Genomic DNA, 11,747 nt, shown 5'->3' with positions numbered 1-11,747 from the left:
ATGAGGTGTCGATAGGCCAGCGAATTTTATCGGACCATGCTCCGATAATAATGGAACTAAGCATTCAGAACACCCACGCCAAGGCGGCACGCAGATGGGCGCTCTATGACCCAATCCTCAATGATATGTCAATCAGAGACAATATAACCACCACCATCAAGAACTTCTTTGAGGAGAACCCAGCCGCAGACACCTCCCTAGCCAATAACTGGGATACAATGAAAGCTGTAGTTAGGGGATCCTTGATAGCTCAAGGCGTAGCTTACCATCGAAACCGGAAACAAGTCCGGCTATCCCTGGAAGAGGACTTGCGAGCAGCTGAGGAAGCCCAGATAAAGAGGGGCTGGTCTCCTAAGATACAGAGAGCGCTTCGCTCGGCCAGGAAGAAACTGGAGGCCCACTATGCAGAACACACTGCGCAACTTTTGGCGAAGACCAAACAATTCTACTATGCTAAAAGTAACAAGGCCAACAAATTGCTGGTGGCCAAGCTGGCTAAAACAAGACGGACCAACACGATCATAGGGCTCCGGGACCCACAGGGGGTGATACATCACTCCGAACAGACGAAACTACAACTAGCCTCGGACCACTTAACCCAGGTCATGACAGCACCCCCCCGAGATCGGTCGAAGCAGGAGGCATACCTGCGGAACGCAGCCCTAACGCGTCTCCCGGACTCCACACGAGAGCAGTTGGAAGCCCCAATAACAGATGAAGAAGTTGACGGAGCCATCAAGGCCCTCAAATCACGGGCCCCGGGCCCAGACGGATTCTCCCCGAGGTTCTATAAGATATTTAAGCTCCAGCTTATCCCCCACATGGTGGCCCTTTTCAACTCCTTCCAGGTCTCGGGATCTGTAACCCCCACAATGCAAGAGTCGGTGACGGTCCTCCTTCCTAAGCCGGGGAAAGACCCGAGAGATCCGGCGTCATACAGACCCATCGCCTTATTGAACATCGACGCCAACTTGTACTCGAAGATTTTGGCTAACCGCCTGGCACTTATCCTCCCGGAAATAATCCACCCTGACCAAACAGGCTTCATCCTTCACCGAGCAGCAGGGGACAACATTCGGCGGACCCTGAACCTAGTGAACATCGCCCACCGCGACTCCCAGGGCCTTGCCTTAATGGCCCTGGACGCAACCAAAGCTTTTGACAGAGTCGATTGGTCCTACTTGGAATGCACCCTGGAAGCATTTGGGTTCGGCCCCACAGCCCGAGCCATGATCCTGGCGAACTACAAGCAGCCTAAAACTATCCTCAGGATCAATGGCGCCCACTCAGCCTCGATACCTCTGTCTTGTGGGACAAGGCAGGGCTGCCCGCTGTCACCCCTACTCTTCGCCCTCACAATGGAGCCCTTCGCCCAGAAGATCAGGCGGAATGAATCCATTAAGGGACTTCAGGTGGGCCCGTCCCACCACAAAATCGCTCTTTACGCGGACGATGTACTATTGACACTCACGGAAGCCAGTACCTCAGCGAAACACGCCCTGGCCGAAATAAAGGAATTGGGGGAGGTCACCGGCTTTACTGTCAACTTCGCCAAATCAGTGGCCCTAGGAATCGGCCTCCGCCCAGAGGAAAAGGAGGCGTTAACGGGTCTGTGCCCGATTGAATGGCGGGACCACTCGATCCCCTAGCTAGGAGTTTTCATCCCAGCAAACCCAAAGGAGACCTATCAAGCGAACTTTCCCAAACTGATCAAGGAGCTGGAGGGAGACCTGAAGCGTTGGACCACGCAGGAGATCTCACTAATGGGCCGGATCACAGCTGTCAAAATGAACTTGCTCCCTAGGTTTCTCTATGCCTGCTCATCCCTATCGGTGCCCTTCCCGACCCAGACCCTCCACGACCTACAGAGGAAGATATCGAAATTCATATGGAAAGGCAAAAAGGCCAGGATCCCCCACAAGACCCTGATTGGTAACGCCAGGCTGGGAGGCCTGGGGGTCCCGGACCTGCAGGCCTATAGGGCAGCGGCGCAACTGTCACACCTACACGCCTGGCAGTCGAGCACAGCCCGCCCCAGATGGGTGGAACTGGAGCAAGCCCAGCTCCCGCTCCCCCTCCGGTTCCTCCCTCACATCCAACCCCCTCTCAGGGCGCGCTGGAAGGACATCCTACTGACAACAAAGCAGACCCTAAGCTCCTGGGACTGGGCTCTAAAGCAGAAGGGAATCCCGAGGGGCCGAGGCCCCCTTTCACCGATCTTTCACAATCCCGACTTCTCCCCGGGATCTCTCCCCCGCAACTTCCAGAATTGGATAGACGGGGGCCTTGAAACCCTGGGGCAGATGTACTCCGAAAACGGACCCCGGACCTTCGAACAGTGCAAGGAAACTTTTCGGCTTCAAGAGAGGGACAGGTTCACATACTGCCAGCTCCGCCACTGGTGTTCACACCCCCAGACCCTCCAGGCGGCAACCCGCCCCCCGACTCCACTGGAGCTAACCCTCGCGGATCTGCCGGCTAGAGGAAGAACTTCAGCCATATATAGATGCTTCTCGGGGGACTTTCTGGCGGCAAAAACTCGATCTATGGCTCAGTGGGAGGCGGACCTAGGCCATCCGTTCGATGACCAAACCTGGGTAGACATATGGTCCCGCACCCACTCCTCCTCCACCTGCGTCACCAACAAAGAATGTGCATATAAACTTACCTTGCGCTGGTATTACCCCCCTCTCAGACTCCACCACATGAATCCGCAAATGGACCCCGCCTGCTGGAGAGGCTGCAGTCAACCAGGCTCTTACTTCCACATGTGGTGGACATGCCCCAAGATCCAGCAATTCTGGACCAGGTGTCTCTCAGTCATCGAACAAGTCACTGGCTCCGCCCTCCCACTGGACCCTGAGACAGTCCTACTGGGGATCCCGGTCCCCGGAATCTACCCCCGCTCCGGCAACAGGGCTAAGCTCCTCACACAATGCCTCTTGGCGGGCAAGACAGTTCTGGCCCGTTTCTGGAAGTCGCAAGACGGCCCTTGCCTGGCCCACTGGTGGGGAAAATTGTGGGACATTTTAATAGCGGAAAAGGTCACCGCTGCGAGAGCGGGGACTCTGCACCGCTTCCAGAATGTATGGGCTCCAGTGCTGGACTATGATCAGCGATTTCCTGCAATGACGTTCAAGCCAATCAACGCCCGTTGGGCCCTGGGGGACCTGGAGAGTACACACCAGGCGGGGGTGATAGACTGAATCTCTGGCCCGGGAAAACCGGAATGATGGGGGAAAGGGACACAAAGCCAGAATCTTTTCTTTGCAATGTTATACTGCCACCCGATACTGTTTGTAACCTATACTGCCTTGCTATAAATAAACACATTTAAAAAAAAAAAAAAAAAAGTCTTTCCAGCAAGTGGGTGGGATTCATTAATAATCCACTCAGACCCTTACAAACTGCAAAGCTGCAGTTAAGAATTTCAAAGCAACCATCACCGAGGCAAAATCTAAATATCACAACTCTAGGATTAGCAAGGTTAAATCTAGATCTAGCAAGCTATCCAGAGTTCTGAAGGAAATCGAAGGAACATATGTAAACAAACAGGCCATCAATCAAGACACAGCCTGGGGCCAAATGATTAAAGAGGAATTTTGAAATAAACTTCTCAGTCATCAGGAAAAAATACAGCAACTTGAAGCCGAGCACCACATCAGATGATATGCCTCTCCCTAACGCCATCAATACCAGGCCCCAAATACCTGAATTCAGCTTCAAACATTATACGGAAGAACAAATCTCTAAAAAAAGTCACTAACCTAAAACCCACGGCATGTAAATGAGACATATGCCCAGCCACCATCCTTAAGGAATCACTGGGCCTCATTAGGACTCCGGCGCTAAACCATGGTGCTATTAGCACCATGGTCCATGCCGGAGTCCGCCATGACGGAATGGGGAATTACCACCCCATTCCGAGGTTGGTGGGGCGGTAATTCCCCATGCCGCCATGGCCCTTCCCCATTCCCATTTTTGCCCCATAGGGCTCAATGGAAATGGGGAAGGCGCTAATTACGGTACCGCAAGCACCAAGGTCCCTTTGCTGGTCCCTACTTTAACGGCTGGTAAAACCAGCCGTTAAGGTCGGGTCTCGCAAAGGGACCTCATAATTAGGCACTAGGTGTTTAAAGGCGCCGCAGCCTTTTACGGCGCCGTTAAACACTTAGCGCCTGGGTCATAATGAGGCCCACTTGACACCCTGGATCACTGGAATGGTCAATCTCTCAGTTAGTGAGGGCATAGTTCCACCTTTGCTCAAGGAGATGTGGATCACCCTCTTACTGAAGAAAAGTTCCTTGGATCCCTCCCTAGCAAAGAACTACCGTCCCATACCTAACATGCCTTTTTTGCTCAACCTCTTGTACAAGGTGGCCCATAATTCAGTTTCAGGATATTCTTCAAACAAACAAGATCTTGGGCACATGCCAGTCCGGACTAAGAGCAAGGCACGGGATGGAAATGGCCCTCTTGGACCTCAAAACAACTCTGGCTGGAATAATTGAAAGTGGGAGTCCAGCATTACTGATGCCGTTGGATCTCTCAGCGGCCTTTGACCTGGTCGATCATTCCATTCTTGTCCATCGGTTGAAGAATATAGCGGGCTGCTCCATCAAAGTGTCAGATTGGATTGCCTCCTTCCTCTGCCCTCGAGATTGGCAGCGGCCAATATCCAATAATCTCCAGATGTCATTAATGCAGGCGTGCCACAGGGATGCTGCATTTCGCCATCTCTCTTTAATATCTATATAAGGCCACTGCTTGACCTACTGGACCACCTCAGTGTCAGATATGCTAACTATGCTGATGACACCCAGGTGGTATTTGAACTGGTAGGCAATTATAAGGACTGACACTTAGTGTCTACGCCGCAATACAAACATGGATGGTCTCAAATTCTTTGGCTCTGAATGACACTAAGACAGAGCTTCATTTTGTGGCCACCAGGCAGAGACTTAAGAAATGTGATACATTTTATAAGAATTTCAATATTGCAAATAATCAGATTAGGGTTTCAGATTGTGCCAAAGCCCTAGGTATCCTAATAGATGCAGAACTAAATATCAAGACTCATGTGTCACATACGCGTCCATCATGTGGCTACGTGGTACGGCTACTCAATCAAATCAGACCTTACATCTCACTCATCCTAGCATCTGCCCTAGTCAACTTAAGACTTGACTATTCTAACAGTCTCTTGAGTGGGACAACAGAAACTAACTTGATAGCCCTCCAGACCACACAGAACAATGCAGTGCGAGCAGTGTTTGGTCTCTGTAAACAGGATCACATTTCTGATTCCAGGAGGACACTGCACTGGCTGCCAGTTAAGCACAGGATACTGCACAAGATCTTGGCACTAGCTTATAAATTATGGAGCTCGACTACCCCCGCCCATCTATCAGAACGGGTTACGGTTGATCGACCACTGCGATCTCTGCTCTAGTGACAACAGCCAATTCAAGCCTTGCTTCATGCTGGCTAACTATGGAGGCGTTAGCTTTCCAGTACAGGCTCCTAAAGCATGGAATGCTGTTCCATTACCCAACATAGCGGTATCTAGTCAATTCACCTAAACCCATTCGATCGAATGCTATACCATCGAATTATAAGCAATGAAAAGCACGGACAGAACTGGTGGCAGCTATCGTTTTTCTTATGTTTTGAACCCTTTTCTTGCCATATTATCCGCGCTCACCACATTTGGCACGAATAGGTGGCCTGGCTCCAAAATGGCAATGCCACAAGGTTCTTTGTCCTGTCCTTTGGTCATCTTGCCACTTCACCTTCCCCAGGTCGAGCCGACCCAGGTCAGTCCTTATTTGGTCATGCACTTTCCCACGAAACCCAAAGCTTTCGCGGGCTTCTGCATGCCGTGTGTGTGCCTCTAGGTTGTGGACTCAGATGTCTATTCCCAATACACATCCTGGGTTCCAGAGAGTCTGGAGTGTCCTGAATGCCTGGGACCACTGTGGTCCGTAATTGGCCCACGTATAGAGTGAGTGTTTGTGAACAGATCTCCCAATGGGTCCTCTCCATTTTGGCGCGAAGGGAACTTTGGATAAGAGGAGGCCGAAAACACCACTACCATATCGATCTCCTGAGTTCACACGAACAAATGATAAGGAGCCAAGTATCATGCAACAAGAAGCCGAGTCGAGGAACCGCTGGTGACCCGCTGGAAGGTTTGGCACCCTGAGCCCACTTTCGTCCTGCGAGACCCCCTCTGCATCCGATCGTCCTAGAAGGTCTGCGAAGGCGCTTCCACCCATTGGAATAGTGGGACCAACTATTCTCGGCACCTTCATCAAACCCTGCAAGTAAGCATCTTCGGAAGTGTCCCTGGGCCATCCAGTGGGCTGACTAGCTTACAAAGGACGTTTGCTCTGGAAGCCTTCGAAACTTGGTTTACTGCTTGCTCTGTGTCCACGGCACCCTCACACCGAATTTCGTACACTTGGCATTCCCAGGTCTGCAGTGAGACGAGTGCGCCCAGACCGGAGTAAACGCGGTTACCGTGTTGCCCTGCTGTGGCAACGACCTGTGCAAGTTTGCTGCACCTGTGACCCCCTTGATCCTGAAGCCTGCTACCGCAGAAACTACACAGTGTAGAGACATCCCGATTGTCGTATTTGAACCTGCCAGCAAAGTGGACTGAGCTGGCGAAGCCTGGGTCTGCCTGCGTCGGGGACCGGTGAGTAGCCCATACCCCAACCGGTGGCCCCTAGCGCAGGAGCCCATTTCTAAGCACCAAGTGGTCCCCGAGGGACCCTTTCCACCGCTACTGTGAAATAGCGACTATCCCATAACTCTCAGGTCCTGCTTGAATAGTGGGGACTTGTTCTTCCTTGACCTTATCCACCTTCCTGAGCTGCTAGTGACCCTTGAAGAGACCCTATTTTGTCCATTGGCACAAGCGCGTGCATGTACTATTGAGCATAAGGTTCCTCTCTTCGTAGGGCTTGGACTGCCTCTTAGAGGTTCCATGTAATAATGTTGCCACAAAAATATCGCCATACAAAAATATCGCCGAAAAATGGTCGTTTTTTGTGGCGACATTATTGCATGGAACACCCGATACCCCCTTAGGTGTAGTCTTGATGTGGAACTGGTTCTAAAGATTACTTGCACTGCCCGTTTTCCTCCCCATCTAGGTGGTCTACATATTTCGTGCTTCTTAATCCGTTAGACCCCTGTGGTCTTGTATATATATCGTGTTGATTGTGATATGTTGGTTTACTTCAGTATTATTGTGATTCTTTGCTACGGTCTATATTACAAAAGCCTTGTAATAAATGTGCCTATATTTTTAATATAACACCTGTCTGGAACAATTTGTAAGTGTCCTTGCTTTGTGTGGTCATTGAGGTCTCTCAGTCACCCTCACCCCTCTTGAGACTTAGTCTTGACCGCCTGCCATAGCTACCCTGATTGGTCTGGCTTGTCCAGAGGTTGCCCTGTTCCAAGAAACTAGGTTTGCCTTCTGAACCTCTGCCCCTCCAGGTCAGAGTTCAGAAATCCCTCTTAACATGTCGGACGACAGTCCTTAGTTTTTCAAAGTGCCTTACACAAATGGGGTAAAGGAGGGGGGCAGGATAGAGCAGACAGGCTACTATACAATGCTACGTTGCATACAATTACATGGCGGGGTGATATAAATACAGTAGGGGCAGGGTGGGGGGGACAATGGGAGGAGGAGCATAGGAAGGTTAGACTACTGGGTAATACTATGCTTTGATGCTTTGAGTAGTAAGCAGAATTAAGGTATAGGGGAATAGGCAAGTAGGGAGGAGGGGAGAGGTTGGAGTAGGGGTTGAATACAGAAGGGGGGACAATACACTGACAATTTTCAGGATGATAGAAGAAAAGAAGAGTGCTAGTAGAGAGGGTGGGGTTGGGTGGAACAGGAGGAGGGGGCAGGGCAGGCAGTAGGGGCTGCAGATGGCACAGCCAAATTCGAATTTTGGCAGGACAACGTGAAACAAAAGCAGCAACGGGGCACAACCAAATTCGAATTTTTGTAGGACAAGGTGAAACACATGTAGCAGCTGGGCATAACCAAATTCGAAATTTGTCAGGACAGGTGAACCAAAAATAGCAACTGGGGACAACTAAATTCAAATTTTGGCAGTACTGGGAACAGCTGGATTGGTGGGCGTCCAGATGAGAGGGAGTGAGAGGTGGGACAGTCTCGGGTGTGATCGGAGAAAGTAAGTTAAGGGTGCTGACCTTCAGAGAGATGGTAGATGCTCCATTTGTTTAGTGTGACCGGCATGTGTGGAGGTCACCCCAGCATCCATGCGCACATGTGGAGGTGTAGTGGAGGGCTCCCAGATCGGACCTGGCAACGGACAGGGGAACAGACAGGGGGCTTAGATCGAGGGCCTTGGAGGTGGGCGGGCATTCACCTGCCGGCTTGCCCGATTGGTCAAGATGTATACTGAAGGGACCAATCCCAGGCGAGCAGGCGAAGGTAAACCAGCTCTACTGGACAAAGGAGTCGGCCATGTTGGAAGAGGCCTGCTGTAGGTTGAAAAACATGGTGCTATGCACACCATATACACAATGCAGCGGTCGCTGTAGCACGTAAATGCAGATAAAAATATGTGAACATGTGAGTGGATGTGTGAATATGTAAGTGCAAGCGGTCCAAATCAAATGGTGGCAGCAGGACTGTATGAGTGCAAGTTGTGGTAGATCAGAATTAGGAGACAGACAAAGAAGCATTGTGTTCAGACGTTACCTTTATTATCTCAGAGAAAACAGGTCCTATTCTATCCCTAAGTAGGAGAAACTGGATCCTATTCTATAACTAAAACATATAAAGGGGCACTCGTCAGGATGTCTCCTATAACCCAACAGAAAAAAGACCCCTGGCCAAAAGCCTACACCTGCCTAAACTCTGACCCTACCTCTAGCAAATAACCAAAGCAAACTCAGAAACACTACATTTAGGCCTTGGCGCTCTTAACTGAATGGTGGCTGGTTAATGCCCCGCTCCCATTTCATTGGGGAGGCGTGTTTACTAGGGCTTCTGCCCTAGTCACAGTTTCTGCTTGCCACTCAGTGTCTCTTGGATCCAAGATGTAAATATACATATGGTGAGCAGTAGATCAAAAATGTTGACACATTTGCATTGTGTAGTTTCGGAATGGTTAGATAAAGCTGATATTAAAATCCAAACACTGCTAGAGAACCCAGTGAAGCTACAACTAGGGGGTTGTCCTACCCTCTATGAGTCATTGTGGGTGCCCGTACAGCTGGGACAACCATTGTTAGAAACAACACTTTTGCTACCGATAAACACATATCTCTTACTCATGCAGAAATGTCAGCTTTTTATTATTAATAAGCTGGTGCCTTTTCTTTTTGCAAAATCTTTAAATATTTATCTATACATGACAATACATGATGACCATTGTGGTGAGCAGGCACATTGTTATGTTGAAAATTCAATGCAACATGTTAACAGATGTCCTAAGGTGTAAACCAACCACTTATACAGTTAACAGATAGCTTGCTAGTAAGTGGAATGTGCCTTGTGGTTAGGTACAGAAAAGATAGGATGGAAGTGTAGATTGAAGGAGACGTTGATTGTAGGTCTCCTATGCCTGGCTAAAGTCTGACCTCATATTTGGATCCAAGATGTAAATATACATATGGTGAGCAGGAGATCAAAAATGTTGACACATTTGCATTGTGTAGTTTCGGAATGGTTAGATAAAGCTGATATTAAAATCCAAACACTGCTAGAGAACCCTGTGAAGGCAAAAAAAAAAAAAAAAAAAAAAAAAAAAAAAAAAAAATGGGACGAGATGGACTGGATCCTCACAATTGAGGCGGTTCGGGCAGGGGCAAACACGAATCTAATGTTGAAGTCCGATAAAAAGCTGGGCTACCTAATCCAATATTTGGTGAAATTTCCTGAATGGGTCCTAAGGAGAAAATTCTTGAGATTGGGGTTAAACGTAATTCACACAGGATAAGTGCTGGTAAAAGAGGGAAGGGGGATTCCACTATTCAACTGTGTGAAATTTGTAAAAACCCAGAGGAAGAGTCAATTGTACATCTAGTTATGGTTTGTAAGGGTACTTTGCAAGAGAGATATAGGTGTTTTGAAAGATATGGCTTTGGTTCTAAACACTATGCACTGGATACCTTTTGGAACCAGTTAATTTCTGGTCACTCACAAGATCTGACAATAGCTGTGATTAAGGTTCTAGAAACATGTAGTATTGTGTTTTAAATAATCACAAATTTGATTATTCCCCTTTATTGTATGCTCATATGATTATCCTAAATTCTCAATCTGAATTTTGCTAATTTACTGGGGAGAAAGAAATAAAATGAGAAAGGTGAAGCCCACTGTATTTTATTTTAAATTAGTTTTTGGAATAACATGGGAACTTTTTTACTGTTTTTAATAAGATGTCCTGTTTTCTTTTCTTTTATTAGGTGGTTTTCCTTGTTGGAATCATGGTTTGAATTAAGGAAATATTAACTTTTTTTTTCTTTACTTTTCTTAAGTTCTGGAAACGTGAATGATATGTTTTTAATTTTCTTTTGGTTTTTTTGTAGAATGTTGGACTTATTTTGTTTTGTAAAAAGTTGTGTGTAAACCAAATACAAAATAAAAAATTAAAAATGTAAATTAAAAACAATTAAAGGTTTATGCTTGCCCCTCAAAGTCTCTCTTAGACTGTAAAGATACATATATATATATATATTACATGGCCACGGTAGTGGCCATGTAGTTATGGTTAAGTTGCTTTTTCCATAGGAAGAGCACTTTTTGGGCGGCTTATAACTTCGCTCTCCCTGGACGAATCCTCACCAAACTTTGCAAAAAAAGTATTTGGGTCACTGAATTTTTTTGCAAAGTTTGCTGAGGATTCGTCCAGGGGGGCAAAGTTATAGGGGGGGGTCCCAAAACTTTTTTTTTCCCCCATAGACCGAATGGGGAAAAAAATGTTGCTCGCGTCTACAGCCCAAACCACTGGACGTATTTTCACCAAATTTGGACCAGGAGCAGCGGCTTGGTCCCGAAAGCGTGCTTTTGCAAATTTGGTGAAAATCCGTCCAGTAGTTTTTTTAAAAAATGACCAAAAAGTAGGTAAAAAGTAGGTAAAAAGAAATTAGTGATATCTGTGTTCGGTCCGCGGACAGACTTCCCTGTCCGCTCCGCGGCCACGGTGATTGGGCCAGCAGCTTGCGTGATGTCCGCGGACATCTGACGTGCTCTCTCATTGGATGCGGTGAAAGCGTGCAGTGCGTCTGGCTTCAGAGACGCCCGCCATCTTTCTTTTCCGCATGAGAGGCTTTGTCAGGTCAGCAGGAGCGTGTCTGTCTCTTGTTCCTCCCACCCCCGCTCATGCCCGTGTCTGCCCCACCCCCCGCTCATGCCCCGTGTGTCCTTTCTGTCCCCCCACCAACGCTCATGCCCCGTGTGTCCTTCCTGTCCCCCCCACCCCCGCTCATGCTCAGTGTGCCCCCTGTTCCTCCAGCTCACGCCATCGCACACAGTGGCCAGCGGAGGGCCGAGGAGCGGGATCTGCAGCACGAACTCATGTCCGTGCGGCATGTCCGTGTTTTTGTTTGTCCCCCCACCCATGTCCAGTGTGTCTCTAGCCCTCCCACCCCACCCCCCGCTCATGCCCCATGTGTCTCTCTCCCTCCCCCCCACCCCCGCTCATGCCCCGTGTGCATCTCTATCCCTCCCGCCCACCCCCCGCTCATGCCCC

Source organism: Ambystoma mexicanum, chromosome 13, assembly GCF_040938575.1.
Source record: "Ambystoma mexicanum isolate Mex_15411 chromosome 13, UKY_AmexF1_1, whole genome shotgun sequence".
NCBI classification, from domain to species: domain Eukaryota; kingdom Metazoa; phylum Chordata; class Amphibia; order Caudata; family Ambystomatidae; genus Ambystoma; species Ambystoma mexicanum.
Note: the sequence above shows the minus strand (reverse complement) of the source record.